Source organism: Mesoplodon mirus, assembly GCF_964341445.2.
Source record: "Mesoplodon mirus genome assembly, chromosome: 9".
Lineage (NCBI taxonomy): Eukaryota > Metazoa > Chordata > Mammalia > Artiodactyla > Ziphiidae > Mesoplodon > Mesoplodon mirus.
Genome location: NC_138985.1, coordinates 94,794,517 through 94,809,870, shown reverse-complemented (window position 1 = coordinate 94,809,870; position 15,354 = coordinate 94,794,517). Strand labels below are relative to the sequence as shown.

The following is a 15,354-nucleotide window of genomic DNA, read 5'->3' as shown; positions in this document are numbered from 1 at the left end:
CTGTCTTCCCCAACTGAAACTCTGTACCCATTCAACATTAACTCCCCATTCTCCCCTCCCCAAGAAACCACCATTTGACTTTTTGTCTCCATGAATTTGACTGCTCTAGGGACCTCATATAAGTGGAATCACACAGTATTTGTCCTTTCAAGTATGGCTTACGCCACTTAGCATGATATCTCCAAGGTTCATCCATGTCATAGCATTTGTCAGAATTCCTCCCTTTATGGCTGATTAATATTCCATTGTATGTATAGACCACATATTGTTCATCCATCCATTCATCTGTCAGTGGACACTTGGGTTGCTTCCACCTCTGGCTATTAAGAATAATGCTGTGCATCTTTACTCCCATCCTGCCCCTAGGTTCTTCATGACCACTTTTTTTTCAAAGTGAGAGACTGGCATGGACATATATACGCTACCAAATGTAAAATCGATAGCAAGTGGGAAGCAGCCGCATAGCACAGGGAGATCAGATCGGTGCTTTGTGACTGCCTGGAGGGTGGGATAAGGAGGGTGGGAGGGAGGGAGATGCAAGAGGGAAGAGATATGGGAACATATGTATGTGTATAACTGATTCACTTTGTTATAAAGCAGAAACTAACACACCACTGTAAAGCAATTATACTCCAATAAAGATGTTAAAAAAAGAAATAATATAATACATGTAACATACTGGCACTGTAAAAAAAAAGAGAGAATAATGCTGTGCAGATATATTTTTCTCTCACACCAGCTTATCTCCATATACAAATGGGCCTTCCTAGCCTCCTTCAGGATGACCAAGAGGTAAGAGGAATGGCAGACATGGTCAGAATTCCCAATCATGGGGTTAAAAAGGCACAATTTCTCTAGCTCCCCTGGCCTCAAGGATGGTTAGCTGGGCAGTATCCTGGGCAGAGGTGCCGGTGTAGACAAAGAGACAAGGCAGTATCTGTTTTCCAAGGTGCAAAAACTGCACAAGGTATGGAAGTGAGGAATGACGGAAAAGCACTGGGGCAGCCCAGAAAGCGTTCATGTCCTCTGTCCTTGCTAGGCCACCTTTCCCTATAATACTGCCTGTGACATTCCCTGCAGAGAAGGAAGTGAGCAAGGGTTCCCCACTCTGCAGTTTGCCTTGCCCAGCACCCCCTATCCACACAGCCAGGGGGAGCCCCGAGAAGATGACTGTATTAGAAACAATCATCCCTGACCTCAAAGAAAAACATGATGGATTGCATTAATTCAGCGACAGCTTCTGAAAGCCCGACTGCACCAGGCACAGTGCTAGGCGTACGTCACTTCGCCACTGAGACCACCCTCCCAAGAGCTCAGGAACCTGTTAACTGGGTCTCCATATATAACGGGCAGAATAATGCAACCAAGCACAGGAAAACTGCCCTAATGTGCTGTCCTCTTTGGGAGGAGACTGTCCCCGCTCTAAAGACCTGGCCCCTGGACCCTTAGGGCAATTCCCAATTCTTCTGCTCTATGTATTCATTCATCCAGGCATCCCACAGTTGTCTTTTCATCTGCCACGCACCGTGTTGGGGAAGCAAAGGTCAAGAGTGCCTCCCAAGCGGATAAGAGGAGCCCCCGTCCACATACACGCATTGCGAGAAATGTTGCCGGGGATGAATATGTGCCCTTCATCGCAAAACAAAAAGACAGCCTCTGACCCAACTGGTAAAAATGTAAGCACACTGTCCTCTGCCCACATGGTCAGCGGGTTTGGGAACAGCATCTCTGGCAGCTTTCTCCGTCAGAGACCTTGGGCTGATCAACATTATTCAACCACCAACAGAGCAGTGGGCCAGCCCCTTACCTTCAGAGACTGCCCCCCCTCCACTGCGACCTTAATACCCACCTCAGCACCAAGTGGCCCCTGACGAAGCTTCAGGGACCAGCCATTCAAATAGGGACTTGGAGGCCGGTTGTCACCTCAGGAAGGAAGGAAAAACCCAAACTGAAGGCACGTGAGCTTCCCCTGTGCCAGGAACCCTGCTGCCTGTCACAAGCCAGACATGATGTATGGGAATAATAAGGCCCGTTGAATTGCCCATTAAGTACTGTCAGCAAATCACATGATTTCTTTTTTTCATATTGCACGTATCTGGGCCCTGGAAAACGATGATGATGCTATCTCCGCCGGCTGGATAATAAACAGAGCTCCCCCCCACACCCCCTCCCCCCTCCCCCCACCGAGCCAGGGAGACACAGCTCCTCCTCCAAAGTCATCTCAGAGCAAAGGCAAGGAAAGGAAGGAGAGACTCAGCCCACACTCCCGCTCCTGCATCTTGGGCTTCAAGCCAGCACTCTTCTGGCTGCCTTCGCGGATACAGGAGGGTTCACAAACTTCCCTACCTTGTTCCTCTCTCCAGCCAACTTTCCATGGCTTCCTAGGGAGCATGGCTGCTGTGTAGATGTCACTTGCTCAGAGTAGCCATCCCTGACTCCCCTGTGTAACTAAACCAAGAACCCTCCACGAGTCTCCCACCAAGCACCTGTGGTTTCACGTCTAGCATCCCACCTGTTTGCTTGTTCAATGCATCAGTCATGAGACAACATGCCCCGGGAAGGCAGGAACCATGGCTGCCTTGTTCACAATTCAGCCCCACGACTGGCACACAGCAGGACCTCAGGAACCACATGCTGAGTAACTTAGTAGTAAATGCTCAGTAAACCCTGCGGGACTGAACTGGGCCACATCTCCTAGAGCTGATCAGCGCATGGAGAACTTTGGTGTGCATCAGAATCACGCCACAGGGTTTTTTAAACCACAGGCCGCTGGGCCCCATCCCCAGCTTCTGATTCAGTAGGTCTGGGGTGAGGGGAGGTGGGGGGCCTGTGGATTTGCATTTCCAACCAGCTGCGAGCTGATGGCAATGCTGCTGGTCCAGGGACACCACTTTGCGAAGCACATCCGGAGAGAATGGCCCATAAATGCAGATACCCGTTTCCTGCCTTGCTGCCTTCTCATCCAATTTATTGGAGCTGTCCACGTGCGTACAAGTGACAAGGACAGAAAACAGAGCCCTCTGGATCCCATGTGTCCTACGTGAATAAAATTCTTCTCATCCCTAAGAGTGGGAAGGTAAACTGAGGCGGATGGATGCGAAGTGAGGTGGATTGTTCAGGAAGCTGGCACAAACAACACAGCACCCCGCACACCAGATCCACAGCTTCCTGTTCCAATCACTGGGCTGCACTTTTGTGACACCAACTGTAGAAATGAGTTGGCTTCCAAGTGGCTTATTAGAGGACAAATTATTCCCTGTTTCGCTACTCTTTCCATTTGAGTTAATCTGCAAGTCTAAAGTCCAAGCAGGTGCCAGAGTTATTCCTGCCACTGGCACCAAACTGCATTCAGAAAGCACAATTAGCACGTCGTTAATGTGCCTCAGAATGGGATCATCTACATATTACCCAAAGGCCGCCTCAGTCCCCACTGCACTTCACCTTCACGTGCCAAAGTGCAGGTTGCCCTGCTCACGGGCCTTTACAAATCCAGCATTTGCCAGGCAGCTGTCCCGAGCTTTTCATTTGAACAGAGCAGGGAGGACCCCCTGGTGACAACAGTTAAGAATCCCAGATGCAGCCTCTCTTCTTTCTTCCTATTCCTTTTCTTCCTGAACTATTCAGGCCACAAACCACCCGGGGGTGGGGGGTGGGGGCGGACGGGGGCATCATAGAAAAGTGGGCACCTGTGCCACGGCACTGGGGAGACACAGTGGCCCAGAGCCAAGTGTTGGAGCCCAAGTGTGGAGAGGAGGACCCAACCAAGGACAGCGCAGCTCAGGGTCTGGAGCCTGAGCACTGTGAGAGGTTCCTGCATGGGACGAGGGCCACAGGGGGAGCCTGGTGTGGGATGCTGGAGCTCCAGAGGGTAAGGAGGGAGTCCCAGGAGGGGGCAGTCAGGCGAGGGGTATGGGTACCTAAGAGGATTGGGAGGGTCTTCCTCACCAGGTTAGGGGGACAGCCTGGGACAGGCTGGGAGGCCAAGAGGGATGAGGAGGGCATCTGTGCCAGGAAGGGGTGATGGTGGCAATGGAAGATTACATAAGGGGAGATGGATCAAATAAGAAACATAGGGGCTTCCCTGGTGGCGCAGTGGTTGAGAATCTGCCTGCCAATGCAGGGGACACAGGTTCAAGCCCTGGTCTGGGAAGATCCCACATGCCACGGAGCAACTGGGCCCGTGAGCCACAACTACTGAGCCTGCGTGTCTGGAGCCTGTGCTCCGCAACAAGAGAGGCCACGACAGTGAGGGGCCCGCACGCCGCGATGAAGAGTGGCCCCCGCTCGCCACAACTAGAGAAAGCCCTTGCACAGAAACGAAGACCCAACACAGCCAAAAATATAAATAAATAAATTAAATTTAAAAAAATGTTTAAAAAAAAAAGAAACATAAACAGGAGCCAGATTTCCCACTGTTAGAGAAGGAAGCTACAAGCATAAAAAGGATGAAAACTAAAGTGAATCCTGAGGTGTGAGATTGGAATTTGGGGTATCTATGTGAACTGATGGTTTTTAGTATTTAGTTAGATAAACATATAAATACGCATGCCATTGTATGTGTAGACATACATGCACATATTTCTCCACTCTGTCCACCAAGAGGGTCTGGGAGCCACCCCAGTACCCATGAGCACACCTAGCCCTTAGATCTTGGTTTCTAAATATCATTCTCCACTGAAAGGAATCAGGGCTCCCTGAAAAATGGGCTGATTCCAGACAGGGGCAGGGAGAGTACAACACGAATTTGGAATATCTTACTTTACCGTAAGGAAGGAAGCACTCAAAGAATGATGGGGACTTGTGAAAAGGACACTAAAGGTAGCGTGAAGGGATTCCCACCGGGCAACTCTGAGACAATTTCAGCATCAAAAGACATAATAATAATAAGGTACCATCCATTGAATAAAATATGAAACACAAGTTCATCCTGATATAGATAAATGAATAAATTGAAGTTTGATAAGGAATGGGATCTTCACCTCATCTCAAGGCATCTCCACACATGGTCACTTACAAAGAGGAAAAGAGTAACTCTGCCGTGGAGAAGGCTGGTGACACCACCTTAAACAAAAGTCATCAAAGCCTATCTCACCAAGTCTGGGACAAATCAGAATCATGGGATGCCTGCTAAGCTGCAATAAGAAGGGCACAGCATCACTTCTACGAAACTCCTGCCTAAGATGCATAGTCTGAATCTAATCATGAGGAAACATCAGACAAACCCAATGTAAGGGACATTAATCAAAAGAGTCGGCCTGGCAGCTTCAAAAGTGTCAATGTCTGGAAAGTTAAGCAAGGACTGGGAATCTGTTCCAGAGTGAAGGAGATTAGGGAGACACAACAGCGAAATGCAGTGTGTGACCCCAGACTGGATCCTTTTACTCTAAAGATCATCACTGGGGCAGCTGGCCAAACTTAACTGGGGTCTGAGGATTCAATGTTAGTCATGAATCAGGTCACTTCCTGCCTTCAATGATTGTTTATGGTCACATAAGAGCATGTCCTTGTTTGTAGAATATATAAACTATAAAGTATTCATGGGGATGGGCATGATGTCAGCAACATACTCTGAAATAGTTGAGGAAGAAAAAAGTTTTTTGCACTGTATTTGCAGCTATTCGGTATCACTGAAGACTGTTTCCAATAAACCATTCAAGAAGCTACAGCAATAATGACAGCAAAAGACTTGAGTCTCCTTCAGCCAGCACTGTCTGGCCGAGCTCTCAATGGGCTCAGTCGGCTTAAAGACACTGCATGAGTCAGCCTCACGCCACCAGGGTGAGGTCATCAGAGTCGTGCCTGCCATTTTAAACATCCTGAGTGGAAGAGTGGCTTGAGGGGAGATCAGTGGATGCTGTGCCCTCCGGGAGCGCTGCACTGATTATGGGAAGGATCCAGGCCACTCAAATTGGGAAGACGGAAGTCTATCGCTGATGTGAACGCTGGGTCTTTGGGGAGGGGAGCAGTGTCCTGGCTTCCGATCCCAGGTCTGGTCCTCATGGGTGCTACTCTCTAGGGCTCTACCCTCAGAGGCTTTGCCTCCTCTTCCTTTTCATGCGGAAGGCTGGCTGGGCAGGAATGTCTATGCCAAAGCCTATCCCAGAAAGCAGATGTGGTCCTCTCGGGGGTCTGACCTGCTTGCCAAGGATGAGAAGCCTCCTTCAGTGTAGACTGGCGTTCACACCCGTGCTCCACAGTGCAAACACGGCAAAGACTAACTAACTGATTCACCCCTAGAACAGGGGGACCAGGTGGTGAGGGGTCTGACAACCACATCGTGAGAAGAGAAGACCCAGCAGAGATGGGACATCTGTCTTTAAACGTTTGAGGAGGTGGCCCATGGGGTGACTGGATTTATGTCACATAGCTCCAGCTTAACACCTAGAACCAATGGCGGAGGATGAAAGGCAGTGGAGTTCAGCTCCACATAAGGAAGGGACTTTCTAATACTGGATCTAGCCAATGCGGGCCAGGGCCCCTGGGTGGGCTGGGATCCTGGAAGTGGGCAAGCAGACACTGAAAGGCCATCTGGGAGGGGAGCTGCAGCAGTGACCTCATCAATGTCAGGATGATTCCAGGGAAGACCAGATTACCCTGTATGGCTCTGACTAGGAAAAGAAGCCAGAGCTTTAGTGAGCAGAGCGAAGACAGCATTCCTGGGCTTTGCTTAGGCCATCAGGACAGTCCCACCAAGCCAGGGCACCTCTGTCTCCCTGGCAGCTCACCTTCTGCCACCCGGCCCCAACTCTTCCAGCATCTAAGGTGAGTAGATGCAACACAAATCCTGAGGAAGGACCAGGACCTACGGCTCCTCAACACTGTGTCTGGGACTCCGTGGCCTCCCAGATGTGTGGCTTCTCCACCACCACCACGGAGGCTGCCCCCCCAAGTCCAGCTTGAACCATAGTCCCACCTGTTCCCAAAGACCTCTGGCCCCTCCCAAAGGCAAGATGGCTGGCCTGCCTGGTGAGTCTCCTCCTTCCGTCACCTGTTTCTCTTCCTTCGACCCTTGAGTCACTGTCCCTACATCACACAGGTGAACAAGCCTCAGGCTTCAGGTTACAAATCCTAAGCGGAACCGGAGGGCTGTGCCCTTCCTCCCACTTTACCAAGAGCTGGTGAAGAAGAGGAAAGGTCATCGGAGCCCCCGGAAAGAAAGAGTAGGGTGCTGCGAGATTCCTCATTATGCCAGTTCACCTGGAGACAAAGGTTAGGTCAGCGTGGAGAGCTTCCCACAGGCAAAGCCATCAGCCACTGACGAGTCCAGCAGATACACATATACTGTACAGTTTCACATTTGCGTTCATTGCTCTGGTTGGATTTATTAAAAGAAAGAGACAGGGCTTCCCTGGTGGCGCAGTGGTTGAGAGTCCACCTGCCAATGCGGGGGACACGGGTTCGTGCCCCGGTCCGGGAAGATCCCACATGCCGCGGAGCGGCTGGGCCCGTGAGCCATGGCCGCTGAGCCTGCGCGTCCAGAGCCTGTGCTCCGCAACGGGAGAGGCCACAGCAGTGAGAGGCCCGTGTACCACAGAAAAAAAAAAAAAAAAAAAAAAAAGAAAGAGACAGTGATTTTTAAAAAGGCAGAGAAAGGGGATTTACAATAGCACACAGGGATACTGGGTTGTTGCACTGGATGCATTATTCCCCAGGGGCCTGAATAAAGAATTAGAGCAGTGGGATCTTATTTGATGTTTCCATACGCCTGTCGAATTTTCAGCTTGGATGCAATACCAAGCAGACCCAGTAGCCAGCCCCTCCCTTCTCAGCACTGCCACGACAAGTTTTAAGGGAGACCAGTTCAGGTTTATTAGACACTTCTATTATTCAGCTTATACCCCACCCAGCTCCATGGGCACAAATCACTTTTACATAACCCATGTATTCACGCACATACAGTTAGCAACTTTGTGTCTCAGAGTTTAGCGGCAAACTCAAAGTTGAAAGCAACCGACAGCCAGACTTTTATTTTTTTTATTTTCACGGTACTGCTGATAACCCCTCTCCACGGGCTAATCTGCCCAGTGAACATGCCATGGGCAAGAACGGACAGTGGCCTGGCACACCCAAGACCTGGCCTCTGCATTGGCTCTACTGCTAACTTACTGGTGGCCTTCAGAAGTCAGAACCTTCCCTGCCTCTGTGATCATACCTGCTCTATGTACTTCAGAAAGCAATGGGGTAGAGATCATAAGATCGTGAACAGGAAAGTGCTCAGAACAATAGGAGGTGCTTTAAACCTATCAAATTAGGCGCCATGGAGTCAGAATCAGGTTTAAAAAATGGGATCTGCTTTCCGCGCCAGACAGGGGTCCATACAGCTTTGTTCTGGATTCCCGTCGTAACTTAAAGGGAAACTTTCACAATGCCCGGAGTCCTTGATGTCCTGCAAATGAAGGAGGGGTATGTCCTCAAATTCCTTGCAGCAGGAACCCACTTAGGTGGCACCAACCCTGACTTCCAAATGGAACAGTACATCTACAAAAGGAGAAGTGATGGCACCTACATCATAAAGCTGAAGAGAACCTGGGAGAAGCTTCTGTTGGCAGCTCGTGCCACTGTTGCCCTTGAAAACCCAGCTGATGTCCGCGTCGTATCCTCCAGGAACACTGGCCAGCGAGCTGGGCTGAAGTGTGTTGCTGCCACTGGAGCCACTCCTACTGCTGGCTGCTTCTCTCCTGGAATCTTCACTAACCAGATCCAGGCAGCCTTCCGGGAGCCAAGACTTCCGGTGGTTACTGATCCCAGGGCTGACCACCAGCCTCTCACGTTAAGAGGCCTCTTACGTTAACCTGCCTACCATTGCTCTGTGTAACACAGAGTCTCCTCTGCAGTATGTGGACATTGCCATCCCGTGCAACAACCAGGGAGCTCACTCAGTGGGTCTGATGGGGCGGATGCTTGCCCGGGAAGTTCTTCTGCACATGCGTGGCACCATCTCCTGTGAACACCCATGGGAGGTCATGCCTGATCTCTACTTCTACAGAGATCCTGAAGAGGTGGAAAAGGAAGAGCAGGCGGCAGCTGAGAAGGCTGTGACCAAGGAGGAATTTCAGGGTGAATGGACCGCCCCACCTCCTGAGTTCACTGCTCCTCAGCCTGAGGCTGGTCCGAAGGTGTGCAGGTGCCCTCTGTGCCTATTCTGCAGTTCCCCACTGGAGACTGGAGTGCTCAGCCTGCCACTGCTCAGGCCACTGAGTGGGTAGCAACAACCACTGAGTGGTCTTAAACTGTTCTTCCACAAACTCTTAAAACGGAAATAGGTCGAAGAAAAATAAAGTTTCTTAAAAAAAAAAGGGAGGGATCTGAACATAGGGCTGTGAAGAATACAGAGGTCTGAGTCATGCTCTGGTCCCACCCCTCATTTCACAGGTAAGAAAGTGGGCACCATGGGAGTCACGGCTACTCGCAGGACAATGGCAAGACCAGTCAGGTTCGGATGAGACAGTTAAGGTGCATCCCATACTTGAATGCCCACCCAATGGCCACCTAGCCTCTGCTTGATTATCTGCATTTATGAGGAGCTCACTTCCTCAAAGGCAGCGCCTTCCACCTTTGAAAGGCTTAGGAGACTTTTCAGAAGCATGAGGAAGGAGAAGCAATTTCTGTGGCCTTTTCTTTACCAATCATTTGGTCCAAGAGATACTAACGACGCCCCATAGACTGCTTCTGCCCCCTTTTCTATACAATACCTGGTCAGTGGGGCTGTTCCCCATGACACTTCTCTCCTTCAATCTGTGCATCCCTGCATCGCTGGCTCCTTTGTTCACTCCTCACATCAGTCTCTTTGCCACCCTGGTCACCCTGCAATCAACAGGCTCTAATTTGTCCAGCACTAGTTCCCAGCTCATCTCTTTGGCGTGGCCACCTTGTCCTTGACAGCTGATGGTCTGAATATTCAGGACCTCTTCAGTCACCTTGTGTCAGAGCAGCTACTGTCAGCAGCTCCTGAAACTGAACAGGAAGCTGAGGGACCAGGCCTGGACAAGCAGAACTCCACGTGCTCCAGTCCACTGTTGATACCTGGCACAAAAACTAAGGCCTTGAAACAACCCAGAGAGGCGGACACAGAGCCTGCGGCTTGGCTAGGCGCTGGTCAGGGGCCAGTACTCCGGAAAGGAAGCACCCTGCACTGTAGAAGATGGCAAGAGAGACCGTTGCCATGGTGACCGTCAGGCAGCCTAGACTGCTGCAGCCGGTGAGGAAAAGGCACTAGGAAGGATCGTAGTGAGAGGCAGGAATTCACCCACAACCACTACCCAGCCCGCCAGGGGCGTCACCAACTCAAGCTGTGCCTGGGCTGCTTCCCTTGTGGTCCACGAGGAGAAGGGGCCAGGGTTGACATTAATCATCCTGTAGGAGAAGGGGAGGTCTTCAGGGGTGTGTGTGTGTATGTGTGTGCGTGATATGTCTGTGTGTGTAATGTGTGTGATTGTGTAGTATCTGTGGTGTGTGTCTTTGGGGGGGTGTTCTATGTGTGTGATGCGTGATGTGTGTGATATGTGTGATGTATGTGATGTCTGGTGCGTCTGTGTGTATATTTGTGTGATGTGCGTGGCTGTGTGTGATATGTACGTCTGTGCGTGTCTCTATATGATTGCGATGTGTGTCTGTGATGTCTGTGTGATGTGTGTAGTGTGTATCACATGTGTGTAATATCTGTGATGTGTGTGTCTGTGGGGAGGATGTTCTCTGTGTGTAATACGTGATGTGTGTGATGTATGTGATATAAGTGTGATGTGTGTCTGTGTGATGTGTGTGTGTGTGATGCGTGTCTTGTGTATGATTGTGATGTGTGTCTGTGAAGTGTGAGGTGTGTCTGTATGTGTTGTGTGTGTCTGTGTGTGGTGTCTTGTATCTGTGTGCTGTACTGTGAATGATGTGTGTGAGGTGTGTCTGTGTGTGTGATGATGCGTTGAGCTGACCAAGCATCAGTGCCTTCCTGGGCAAAGCCTCTTTCTTTTCAGGCCCCAAAGCACAGGAACTCTCTTGGAGCAGCTGGAGGGTGGTGACTGGAGGCTGAGCGAGTCACCCCTCCCCCGTGCCCCAGGAGCAGTGTGCAGGCTCCTCTATTAGCATTAATTACAAAGTGCTCTAATCATTTGTTTACAGGCTGCCTCCCCCACTGGAGGAGCTCAAGCCCAGGGGCTGCGTCTTCTTTTTCTGCCCGAGTGCCAGCACGACTTTGTGCCCTCGGCACAAGGTAGACGTCCAGTGAGTGTCGCCTGACTGAACGACTCTGACAAGGACAAGATCAGAGTATCTGGACTTCATACAGCAGTGTGCGAGATCAAGCTCATTCAAGGAGCAGCGGTGAGGCTCTCGCTCCGCTGGGCACTGCGCTGTGTTGGAGTCTCCTCACCACGGAGTTCACGCAGAGCGAGGGGGCACTCAGACTGTGGCCCTCCTCTTCTCCTGTGGCAGGGACACGGCACCGGAGGCAAGCCTGCTGGCCAGTGGCAGCGCTGGAAGAGGTGCCCAGAAGACCTCACCACGCGCGCATCCACTCTGCAGGCTACCAAGGAAGGACTGGTCTTGTTTCACATTTATTTAGTTGCTTTTAATTTACATCCAGTCCACCTGCTCTTTTTGGTGTACAGGTTTACGCGTTTTGGACAAAGGCATAGAATTGTGTAACCACAATGAAGATACAGAACCATTCCCTCCCTCACTGATCTGTTTCGTTTTCTTAAGTAACCACCCACATTTTTTGCGGCCCCATTTTTATTTCATAGCCCCTTTTAGTGGAGACGTGTTAACTGAAAACTGAGTCAGTGCCTTCCAGTAGCCTAGTCAGATCTGCCCCTCCTTGGAGCCCTATTTGACATTTCAAAGCAAAAGAGGGCAGCACAGGAAAAAGTAAGGTGGGATGTACACCAACTCATCCTGAGAAAGAAGTATTTTCCTCGAGAATATCCCCCTTGAATCGGAAGGACACACAAGCCAGAGAAGGAACTCTGTGAGGACAGACTTGGCCATACACCACTGGTACACTCCTGAAAATTAGGATTATACCTAATCCCAATTTGATCAAACAAGCTATCCATCTTCGTCTCTGCTGGTCACCAATCCTTGGCTCCATTTCCGTCACCTTCCCACCTATCCATGCATACCCTTGGAGTTTCAGGGAAGCAGAAAATGGATAAAACTCACTTGCAGATAAACTTAAACGTCACTAGAGACTGCTATTATTTAGAAGGAAACTTTAAGAATATGTTTAAAGGAATAAATATTATGCTAGGAGAACGAGCACATGAGAGCATTTTTTAAAACCATAAAAGGTTGGAATTTGTCCGTTCACATTACGTTGCTCTTCGAAGCGGTTCTGTAGGATGCGGCTGACTCCTTTCAAGTTTGCTGTTATTACTTTAAACACTGATGGAACTTTGCCTCTGAAACTGCCTTCAGAGTCAGTATATGAAGCATTCAAGAAAACCAGCTTCACTCTTCATGTCACATGTTTTTGTCAAGTATATGTCCTCCTCCTTGATCCTTGAGAGCTAGTCTCCATTGATTTTCATTAACCTAATGTCCAACCCTGAGGTTGGGAATAGAGTAGTCAAGCATCATTAATTTGGAATCCACCATTTTGGAATAAGAAATAATTCAGACAGTAAACTTCAGCCATCCAATTGCTCTCTTCGAAGGAAGGAAACTAGTCATATATGTAAATCAGAAGGAAACCATTTAAAGCTACTTAAAAGAATAAACGTCGCAAGCATTCTCAAGCACACCTTAGATTAAATCACCCTTTACCCAACATATTTGTAGGCTCAGTATAAATTGTCTTTATTAACCAGACATGTCTCCATGGACTTGTAGAGACAGTATATTTTTTTGACCTACTTCCTGTTACTGTCAGCGTTGGGGTGCAGGAAAGTTGCATGTCTTTAAAATGATCTCATAATTCAGACTTTTTTGTGGCACTCCAGCAACTTCAGACCAACCTTCCTCGCATTAGTCTGAATTAACGAGGTTTGATTGTACTGGATTGAACCATATGAAATCAGCAATATTCAACCATTTTTGACCTTTAAAAATGGTGATTTTATATGGTTCAATCTAACGTATTTCTCTTCTGGGACTCCCTTCCAAGCAACCAAAAGCATTCCCCATTTCCATGCTTTCTTCGTATATTTTAAAGATACAAGTAGGAGAGTGGGATTGAACACCCAGCCCCTAACCTCCTGCCCCTCAGTTCACAAGTACAGAAACTAGGAGAGTAATAGAAAAAAAATCACTCAAACCACAACTGCTGCAAAATGGGACGAAAAAAGTACTAAAACAAAAATAAACAATGTCAGAGAACTATCACCGCTGCTTTCCCATCACCCAAACTCTCGCCCTCTCCTTCAGACCAGTCTTCCAATCTGGAAATCACTTCGGGGAGACAATATACCTTGCCTACCCATAAGTGTAATCCATTAGAGCCCAAGAGATTCTGACTGTGTGAACAAAACTCCAATATCAGACTCCTGAAAGGTTTGGGATGAGAGGGGAGCAAATTAAAGTTTAATAGGATGGAACCTCAGGAAATGGACAAATGTAAATTAGGAGAAACAGAAATTATTCTCACTTTTACAAGGCTCCTCATTAACTTATTTGATAGCATTCTGAGAATTTGTTTAAGAAATGCAGGGGGCTTCCCTGGTGGCGCAGTGGTTGAGAGTCCGCCTGCCAATGCAGGGGACACGGGTTTGTGCCCCCGTCCGGGAGGATCCCGCGTGCCGCGGAGCGGCTGGGCCCGAGAGCCATGGCCGCTGAGCCTGCACATCCGGAGACTGTGCTCCGCAATGGGAGGGAGAGGCCACAACAGTGAGAGGCCCGCGTACTGAAAAAAAAAAAAAAAGAAATGCAGGGATGTGCAAACCTCAGAAGAGTGTAAGATTGACTCTCTCTGCTTCCAGGCAAGGAAATGGATTTGCACTGCAGAAAGAAAGGGTTTCTGCTGAGTATTAAGAACTTCCTGGATTGTGAAGGCCAGGAGAAGCTGAGGAAGGGGAGGGCGGCAGACTGTGAAATGTCCTTGTCTGGGGATATTATGGTGGAGGAGCCCCACTTTGCGAGACTGGGGTTAATTCTGTCTTCATTTGACTTCTTTCATCTTCTGCCAGAGCAGACTGGTCCCCCTTGGCCACAGGGTGCCTCTTGAAGGTTCTGTGACCACCGGGGCAAGCATCAGAAGATGGTTTCCTCTGAGGGCTCAGGGGCTCATCCAGCCCTCAGGGGAGCTCCTCCAAGACTATCATTCTCCAGCAAAGACCCTATTTGTAGGAGCCATATGAGGCTTGCTGCCACCAAAGCAACAAATTCCTGAAACAGAGAGGGAGAAACAGCTACCTACGGGAGCATCTCCTCTGCACTGAGGGGAGGGGAAGGGGAGCGATTTATGTTTAGCTTATTTTAATTTTTATTTATTTTTTATTTTTTTATTTTTATTTTTTGCGGTACGTGGGCCTCTCATTGTTGCGGCCTCTCCCGTTGCGGAGCACAGGCTCCGGACGCGCAGGCCCAGCGGCCATGGCTCACGGGCCCAGCCGCTCCGCGGCATGTGGGATCCTCCCAGACCGGGGCACGAACCCGCGTCCCCTGCATCGGCAGGCGGACTCCCAACCACTGCGCCACCAGGGAAGCCCCTAATTTTTTGTTTTTAAAAAAGATGTAGTGACTGCATCTACTCCTTCCTTCAACAGGTTCAACTGGTGTTACTGAGACTCCACAGTGTCATCAAGAGCACTGTTTCTTTCCTGCCCTCCCACAGTGTCACCTTCATCCAAAGGTCAATCCTAATTAAAGTCTCAATACCTCCCAACACTTCTGCAGCTACACGTCCAGACAGAGAGAAGCTGAGTCTCTTCAAGAAACACTCAGAAGGCTAAGAACATTTTTCCTGGTGTGTTTAGCTTATTTTTAACCAAGTGACACACAGGCATGGAGGAGGAGAATTCAAGCTGGGTTTGAAGCTACAACCTTTCCCGGGGGAGCTGCTACGAGAGGCGCTCTCCATGGACCAGCCTGGTCTCATATGCCCCATGTTACAGGAAGGGAGCACTTCCCACTCCTGCAAAGCCAAGCAGACCCACCACTTGAGTCTCCCTCTCCCACTGACTTGGGCACAGAGTGGTAGTTTATGGCAACAATTAATGTGGCTCTAAAGGTAAATTGAAAACGCCAAGAGGAGCAAATTTTCACATGAAAATGCAAACTGTTCCTTATATGGGCTGTTCCACAGACGCTATGATTCATCATTGACTGTTCAACTGTATTTCCAAGTAAGATCTCAGTAAGAAGGATAGAAAGGCAGAGCTCAAGCCTGGGGAGATTTACAGCTCCTTTTATCCAGATGCAAAGCAC

General features: G+C 49.4%; 1 pseudogene across 1 annotated transcript; it reads left to right on the top strand.

Annotated features, from left to right (window-relative positions):
- Positions 1–8,307: 8,307 nt before the first annotated feature.
- On the top strand, positions 8,308–9,229 carry LOC309810659 (small ribosomal subunit protein uS2-like; annotated as a pseudogene). Its single transcript has one exon. The product of its transcript is annotated as a small ribosomal subunit protein uS2-like (transcript).
- The last annotated feature ends 6,125 nt before the right edge of the window (positions 9,230–15,354 follow it).